The sequence below is a fragment of the Canis lupus genome, chromosome 20 (genome assembly GCF_048164855.1).
Source record: "Canis lupus baileyi chromosome 20, mCanLup2.hap1, whole genome shotgun sequence".
In the NCBI taxonomy this organism is placed as follows: domain Eukaryota; kingdom Metazoa; phylum Chordata; class Mammalia; order Carnivora; family Canidae; genus Canis; species Canis lupus.
Window position 1 is genome coordinate 11,842,364 of NC_132857.1, and position 9,313 is coordinate 11,851,676.

General features: G+C 32.7%; 1 long non-coding RNA gene across 5 annotated transcripts in view; it reads right to left on the bottom strand.

The window, feature by feature from the left end:
• Positions 1–8,573, bottom strand: part of LOC140611666 (uncharacterized) — a 212,324-nt gene extending 203,751 nt beyond the window's left edge. For all 5 annotated transcript variants that reach the window (XR_012012776.1, XR_012012778.1, XR_012012775.1 and 2 more), the window contains exon 1: positions 8,428–8,573. This is a non-coding gene — a long non-coding RNA (uncharacterized lncRNA). The remainder of the gene's footprint in view (positions 1–8,427) is intronic.
• Between the last annotated feature and the right edge of the window lie 740 nt (positions 8,574–9,313).

A 9,313-nucleotide genomic window follows, 5' to 3' on the forward strand; every position in this document is an offset into this window, starting at 1 on the left:
CACAGAGAAAGCTAAAGTTGTAACTACCTTACCATCCTCTAAAATCTTCAACTCATATCATTGTCCAAAAATCAGCATCAGAATTGATGCAGCATCCACACCAATTCTGCATTTTAACAAGAGCTACAGTTGATTTATATGAACATTAAAATTTCTTAAGGACTGATCTACAGTACTCTAAAGATACATACTTAGTGATCTGAAAATATAAAATATTATATCCCGTGTTATTAGAGGTTATATAAATGTCAAAGCAAGTTGAACATAAAAGCTAATAACATTTTTGCAGTTGAATAATTTCAACAAAGAATTTAAAAGAACTCCCAAATACAGCATAAGGGATGTTGAAGAGGAGAAATGTTTACAAAAATCAAAGCAAATAGAATTATTGCCGCTGTTTGGGCTAAAGTATTTAATACAGTAGAATTAAGATGAAAAAGGAAAAGGAGGGAAGACTATAACACAGAATACATTAAGTACAATTGAGATAAAAAGCTGTATGATTTTTAAGTATATTTATTCTTTCCCATAAAATATATAATAAAAATGATGCACTTAATTTTAGTAATATTGCCTTCCAGTTGTTTGGAACTTTAGTTAGCCATCAGGAACACAAAATGATATAGGAAATTTTATTCATGTCCAGTGCCCAACACCCTTAAGGTTTACTCTTTTATGATTTTATTTATTTACTTAAGAGAGAGAGAGAGAGCATGAGCAGAGAAGAGAGAGAAAGAGAATCAGACTCCCCACTGAGCAGGAAGCCGAATGTAGGACTTAATCCCAGGACCCGGAAATCATAACCTGAGCTGAAGGCAGATGTTCAACCAACTGAGCCACCCAGGTGCCCACCCTAAAGGTTTTCATTATTGTTTTTTGTTTTTTGTTTTTCTATTTTGGGAAGTACCAAAACCTTTATTTATACTTTAATTTCTACTGTATATAGAATTTATACAACTAGTTAGTAATAATGTAATGCAAATGTTTTTTCTACTAATATTTGCTCTAGTGACCAAAATCCAATAATATCATCAAATGTGATAACCAAGCATACTATTATTTATGTTTTCATAATAACAGGGTGTTGAAAAACCCACATAATATTTACTCAGCTTTATTTCCCTCTTGTCATTCCATAACAATGTAGGTGGCTTACAAATCATGCTGACACTGTGTTCTCCTTTGTCAACTCCCAGGGAGGTCAGAGTTGCATAATTCCTGGTCTTCATGGAAAAGCATTTCCTGGAGTTTTGCAAGACATGATCTTTGTGTACAAATGTCAGGGTCCTGTGTGCTGCTGTGCTTCTTCAAGGGATTACAACCGCCTACATCCTGAACAACACCCCAGCTCTCCACTTGCATTGTCATTTATTATCTGCGCCCACCAATTACAGAATGGCAGCATCCTCAAATAACCCTCCGTACCATCTGTTCCTTATTAGAGAATAGGGTTATAAATATCAATGATAGGTAGAACTGGGAAGCACAATGACTTTCTCTGAAGTGTCCTTCATTCAACAACCTCGTCCCTTCCTCCAACTAGCCTACCACCAGTCTTTGCAGCTGCCCTTCTCAGTAACTTGCTGCATCTTCTTGAAGTTTCCCATCCCCATGTAGGGACCCAGATCTTGTCTTCATTGAAATTTCCCTGAAAGATTTCCCCATACCTGACTCAAACCTTAATCCCTAGTTATCCATCAAATTCCATGTAGGGTTGCCATCCTTCCTGGAGCCATTAAGGACACATTCTTTGGTAAGTTTTTAACAATCCACTGAGAATGTAAGCCCCAGAATACAATACAATTAGATATCTAAGTGAACATATTTTCTTCCTTCCGGGAAAAATTTACCAATGATTTTTGCATGCATTTTATCTACCTTGCTCTGAGAACAAAAACGATAAATCCAATGAATGCAAAGAATGCCAGACCAATAAGAAAGGAAATAAATCAAGTCTGTATAAGGCGTGCTAAGTAATCTTTGAGCAACAGTTACCTCATGGGGTGTAGCATGTAGATGTTTGACTTAACTTCTACATTAAATTATTTACTTATGTTCATGAGGAAAATGCTTTTTGGAAGTAGTTTTTGCTATACGTATAGCTTTTATTAATTGGTCAGCTTTCTAAGTCAGCATCTGATATTGAAAGCTATTTCATCTTGGAAATATCATATGACTTGATTCAGCCTTAGATTATTCATCTATAAAACAGCGGGTGTCGTTTAAATGATTTTAAAGCTCCTTCTAGCTCTATCACTTTATGATTTTATTGCTGTATAACAAAGATGCTGCATATGTGTGAATGGCTTGATTCAGGCAATAATTTATGTGTATGCTCTAGATACAGAGCAGTAGCCACAAAGGCAGGATTACGACAGAGCTGGCTTTAAATAGCAGCCCTACTACTATATGCGTTCTTCTGTGCAAGTTACCTCAACATTCTGAGACTCATTTTCTTCATCTGTAAATTGGCCAACTAGCCTATGACATAAAAGTTCTAAGAAGAAAATAAGTATATGTAAAACAACCCACTGTCGTGGCCAATTGCTAAATGATTATGCTTTTTCGGTTTCCCTACCATGAGTCAAGATTTTGTGAGTGCTGCAATTAAATATTGTAGTGACACTTATGACAAGATTTACCTCACAGGAGGTGACTTTCTTACCAAACTAGAATATGCTTCACCTTCAGAAAAACAGATGTAACAGGTCATTCAGTGAGATACTCGGTAAAATACAAATGCAAATATACATGTGTTTATACATAGATATACATACATATCTACAAATGTAATATCTGCATTTTATCATCAGAGATTTCATCATCAGACTTATCATCGGAGATAATCATGCTAAGATTTGGGGCTATTGTTTTACTTCATGTGTGAGACTTCATGGATTATATAATGGTCACTACAGAAATGGTACCTTCCTTTACATAAGAGTAATTAAGATGCTCAGAAGGTTACTATGTTCAATCTTTTGGTTTCACCTTCCTGAAATTGGAAACAGAATATTGTTTATAGAGGTCCTTCACTCCTAAAATTGCATTCTTGCATTTATGTTGGCCTTCAGGGAAAATGCAAACACATTGATTTAACTCAGTAGAAGAGGACACAACATTTTTAAATGTAATTTTTGTGTTAATGGAAATGCACCCAGAGGACCAACAGCTGATCCACATTTTAAATCAATTTGAATGGGCAAGATTCAAATTCTAAATACCTCTTTGATTACCCATGGGGGAAACCTTATTTAGTATAATTTAGTATAGGTTTTAAAATGCATACCTTAAAACATCTTAAACAATAACTGTGCTACAAACAAAGCATAATAAAAATGTCATTATTTTAGTTATCTATATAGTAGATAAACAACCCAATTTTAAATAAATTTAATATTGGCTTCTCTGAAATATATTTTTAATACATTATTAAACAAGATTAACATGACTAACATTGCAATGGCTGTTCTAAAATATTTAAATTGGCAGAGCATTAAAAGCAACTCAATTGTAATAAAGATGAATAAAAAGCTTGGGTTTAAAAAAATATCTCAAATCCTTGAATTGATTCAGTGAAAATTCTCTGCCTCTGAAATAAATGGAGCCAGCAAGAAGTTAGTAAAATAGTAATTTTTTAATATAGAAAAATATGTGAAAGCACTTATTTATATCTATTTCTTTGAACTCTATTCTTTCTGGCTAATTTGGGCCCAAACATTTTGGTTTTGTATAGCTATTCATCAAAAAAACCTTTAGAAATTTTGGCTTATACTTAAGGTATTTGGAGATCTTCCTGGCCTGAATAATTTTAAACTATAAATGTCCTTTTATTTGTGATCTTCTTTTCTATCATCTCTATCATCAAAACTAATTTGAACATGCTTTGATATGTATTGTTACATATAGAATAGTATTATGTTGACAGAATAAAGCAGTGGAGTTTATTATCTGATGCAACATTGATACAGATATAGCTGGCAGGAAATAGAAAACTATCTATTAGTGGATTTCACAACATACATAACATAATAGTCAGGGGTCTCTATAAAATTAAATGGAATTTTTGAGCTTGATACGCCAGTGCTATGTAAAGAGAAAAGGTAAGTATATGATATTGAGCTACAGACGGATTTGTGAAGACTTGCATTTATCATTATTTGTGTTCTCTTCGGATTCATTGGCAGTATATATATATATACACATATATGTATATATATATATTTAGTGAATCACAATGAAGCTGGTAGTGTGCATGTGAGCAGTCCTAAAGCTTAAAAAAACTTCATCATGTTGGAGAGAGTTCCTTTGTAATCAGTAATAGACATTTTATAATATGGAATAAAACTGATGTATAAATCTTGAAAATGACATCTGAAAAGAACCCAGATAGGCTGATGAAAAACAAATGGCATCTAATGTATTTTTCACATTGACTATGGCAGTGATTTATGATGTTGTCTAAGATGCTAAATATACATCATAAATCCCTCCAACAGAAGTCTTATTGTTTTCATTCATCTCTTTTCCACAAGCCAACACTTCCCTTTTTCATAAACTTCATTGTATGGAAAGAATCATTATTTTTTAAAATGCCATTTAAATCCAGTGATTTTACATTGGATATAAAAACTCAATGGAAGGTGTTTTTTTTTTTTTTTTTCTTATTTGTTTGTTTTCTTTTATGTTGTTTTGACTTCAGTAGAGAAGGCACCCAACTGGAAATAACTGTTTCCATTCAAGATTTCCTTTCTGTAGGGAAGGGGAAAAAATGTAAATGTACCACAGGTCATTGTTCTGGTGTCAGTTTCATCCTGTATGACACACTGACCTAACAGATGGTAAAAAAGAAAGAATAATAGCTGTAAAAAGATGCATAAAATCTGCATATTGCACTAAGTTCAGTAATAAGTATTTATTGTATATATTCTGCTTGAATTATAAATTTTATCAATTTTTTAGTGACCATACTACTTATATACCAACTTACTTCTCAATGTTTCCAATAAGAATGCTATTGAATAACATGAAAAATGAAAACATTAACAAGCACAGAACACAGAGATTAGGGCCATGAATTTATTACTGTATGTCCACTTGTCTCCTCATGAAAGAAAATCACTGTTTTCATCAGAGAAAAGTGTAAGATATGTTTTTTGAGCTTAATTTAAGTTTCCCAGGAAACATTACACAATCTATTTTTCCCTGGGGATAGTTTTATATAAGACAAGAGGAACTAATTATCGCTGAATAACTGGATTCAAGGTTGTCCAAAGTAATGTCTGAACTTGTACTTGAATTCTTTATCAAAGACCACTGCCATCAGAAGCTTACATCATCTGTGCATTGTTGGTTAAACATTCTGCCAAAGAAATGTGCTTAGCTTGTTGCAAGACTTTTAACATGATTTATGTTATTGTGCACAATGACAATATTTATGGAACTTTAAAGCACTGCTTGTATTGGACCTCATTTCACATTTTATAATGACATCCTTTAATTTCAGGGTGGTCTTGATAATATGAGACACAGAAGAGAGAATGGTGTGGAGCAAAAATAAATATGCAGTATTAAAGTAAGGAATCATTAAAATAAGATGGTTATGGCAAGAGGAGTGCAAAAAAAAAAAAAAAAAAAGTCTTGCTAAAGAGTTTGGAAAGGTAATGTATTTGAGTTTGAAATCTGAATTCCGGGATCCCTGGGTGGCGCAGCGGTTTGGCGCCTGCCTTTGGCCCAGGGCGCGATCCTGGAGACCCGGGATGGAATCCCACATCGGGCTCCCGGTGCATGGAGCCTGCTTCTCCCTCTACCTGTGTCTCTGCCTCTCTCTCAATCTGTGACTATCATAAATAAATAAAAATTTAAAAAAATAAATAAATAAATAAAAATGAAATCTGAATTCCAAACTCTGTATTAAAATGTGCTATAGTCCAGGTTTTAGGATTCTCAACTGACTGAAATGAATGAAAAATCGAATTCTGAAATTAAATGAAATTAAAAGTAGCCTATTGTTTATGGATTGATTCTTTTTTTTTTATTTTTTTTATTCTTGATGGAATATATATTTAAGAAGATTCCAGAACTGAAATGGAGTTCTCAACTTCTACATGAAGCTTGACAGCACAAGACTAAATAAAGCAAATTAACTGTGAATGAAAAGTTGCTTTATAAGAATATTTAAAATATTACAAATATCTGTATCACTTCAACCTTGAGTATTTTTCTTGGAATATGTTTTTAAAAGTTTCACTAGTCTTTCAGAATATTTGTGAGTCAAACTGAATATATTTATACTGCTTATTTACATTGTGCTTGCTTTCTTTGGGTTAAGAAATAGAAAATAGGGCACCTGGGTGGCTCAGTGGCTGAACATCTGCCTTTGGCTCAGGTCATGATCCCAGGGTTCTGGGATCGAGTCCTGCATTGGGCTCTGACTCTCCCTCTGCTTATGTCTCTGCATGTCTCTCTGTGTCTGTCATGAATAAATAAATAAAATCTTTCTTAAAAAAAGAAATAGTGTGTAACTGGGGTGCCTGGATGGCTCAATTGGCATCCAATTCAGCTTAGGTGGTGGTCTCTGGATGGTGAGATCAAGCCCCATGTTGGGATGAAGGTTCGGCGAAGACTCTGTTTGAAGTTTCTCTCCATCTGCCCCTCCCCACATGTGCATGTTCTCTTTCTCTCAAATAAATAAATAAACTTTAAAAAAAGAACAAATAATTTATATGACATGGTCTCTGATGTCAAGATCCTCATATGCAAAAGAGGAAACAAATTGTATACATAATAGAGCGTAACTATATAACTACATTAGTTAATGTACATTTTGTAAGTGAAATATGAAATTTAGTTACATAGATTTTAACTTAAACTGTAATTATAATTACATTACTCTATAGATAGAGAATACATAGATTAGTCTGAGAGGATATTAATATGCAATGGATATTTAGTGAAGAAATTCCTCAAACACATGATTACTTGGCAATAAGGAATGTTTCTCAAAAGAAGTAATGAATCAAAGATGTAGTTTTGAATTAGAGTGATATACAGAGTAATTTAGTAATACTACTGCACTGACAAAGATTATGTGGCCTTAAATGTGTGGGAGTCAGTGGAAAGTAATTAGTATATCTTTTAAGCTTTGGTAAGACAAGTATATTGGACACACAGAGTTCTTATCTGAAAAACTGCATAGTTTCTTTACTCACATTCTACAAGAACTGATGAGAGTGTTATTCATGATTAACACTGAACCAGAATTTCAGAGACTCTACCTGGAGATAAAGTAGAGTCCAAGAAACAAAGCTTATGCCAAAATACTACTAGCTGAAAAGCATAGAGCAGTATTTATTGTCAGTGAAAGTACAAATTAATCTCTGGAGGCAGCTAGAAAATTTCTGTGTATCAGGTCTAATTTCTCTTTCCTCTAGACACTCAAGTTTTTAAAAATAATTTTTAGTGCTCTCAACTAATGAGTCAAGCATAAGAATTGTGAATATAATAATGTATGTAATATTGGGTGTGTATATACCCAGTGTATATATTATAGGTATTTATACTGAATGTATTTTTATTTTTGTTTTATGGGCTTTTGGAGAATTACAAATTCCTGTCTAAAAATTAAACCCTTCGATGAACGTTCCACAGCATCCAGAGCATCTGAACACACCCTAAAAGTGTTTAGCTAATCTATCATCAATTATGATCAGTCTGAGTTCATTTTTAAAAATTAATGGATAGCTTTTTCTCCCCAAGAAATGTATAAATACATCATATTAAAAGTGGAATTCTAAAACTTTCTATTTCACCTTTGAAAGCTTCTTAGTTCCTGTTATTTTCAAAAAAACTGAAACTCTTTATTTAATCTGAGAGTTTTAGGTAAAGTAAATTATCTATTTATAGAAAATAAATCATTTCCAGGTCTATGAGAAGGAAGACCTAGATGGCAAAATCTACTTTTAGAAAATGGTTTCTTGCTAAGAATAAAGAGGTTCCTAAGCAATTGTGGGTCAGGCATTTTGCATCCCATTGTTGAGTGAAGAGTTCGGTTTCATTTCTCCCTTAACCAGGTCCTGGCCTTGGGGAGGAAAATATCATTTCTCTGAAATGAGGCAAAGAATTTTTTTCACCAACATGCCAGAAACTTTACTTACAACATCTTATTTACTATGGCAAATATAACAGATTATTCTCCTTAAGATTTAAATTACTACATTAATTTTATCTGTAACCTGGCTAAGTAGTTCATGAAGGCAATGTTAGTAATTACCATTTTTTCTCTGTTAGTTTTTAAATATTTATGATTCTTATGCTCTGGTCCACCTTTTTTTTAATATTCAAGTACTATTTTGCACAAAATGAAAATTAAACATAGATGAAAGTAAACTCCATCTTATGCTTCATATTTCTATTTGAGACACTTACTAGCTCTTCTTTGAAGGTCGACCTGCCCAGAAGCTGCGCCAATTCAAATCATGAATTCAAACCAGCAGTGTCCTCCAAAAGATCAATACAAACAGCTAACGTCTCATTTCTTCCTAGCCCATATGTACTACCAAACACAAACATTATTCTGGAATAGTAACTATGGCGATTGGTTTAAAGTCATTGTAAGTAGAATGTTGGGGAAGAGAAAGTCAAGCTAGACTGTTTCAGCAATATACAACAAATCAAACAATTTGATTTCAGTTAGGAGAATAATAGAATAGTGCGTCATTCACCATTCTCCTCACCAAAAACCAGAATGTTCCACTGAATAAATATCTTCAAAAATATGGATATATATTTTGTATATATAATATATGTTTATTTTACATATAATATATATGTATTAATATATGTCCGTATATATAAAATTGAAGAATAGATATATATAGCTATACATATAATAGATGAATGGGCACTAAGTTTTCCAAGTATTGTGTACTCCCTGTGTACTTTTACATTCTGTTAACAGTTTGAATTTTTAAGTAAATGTAACCCAGTTTGAATGTTTTATGCTTAGTCTATTTGCTTAATTTAGAATATAAGAAAAGAAATAATATGCTGAAGTCATTCTTTATATATACATGAATAGAGAATAAATAAGAAAGTATTTTCAACAAGAAGTTCAGGAGGGATATCTAGATGCAAAATTCTTGTACATATCCTCTGTATGTATCTGCATATGAAAGGTAGACTAGAAAGGTAGATAGATAGATAGATGATGATGATGATGATAGATAGATAGATAGATAGATAGATAGATAGATAGATAGATATTAGTATGTTTATTTAATCTGAGCCAGAAAAGGGAATCATAGAATTAGGC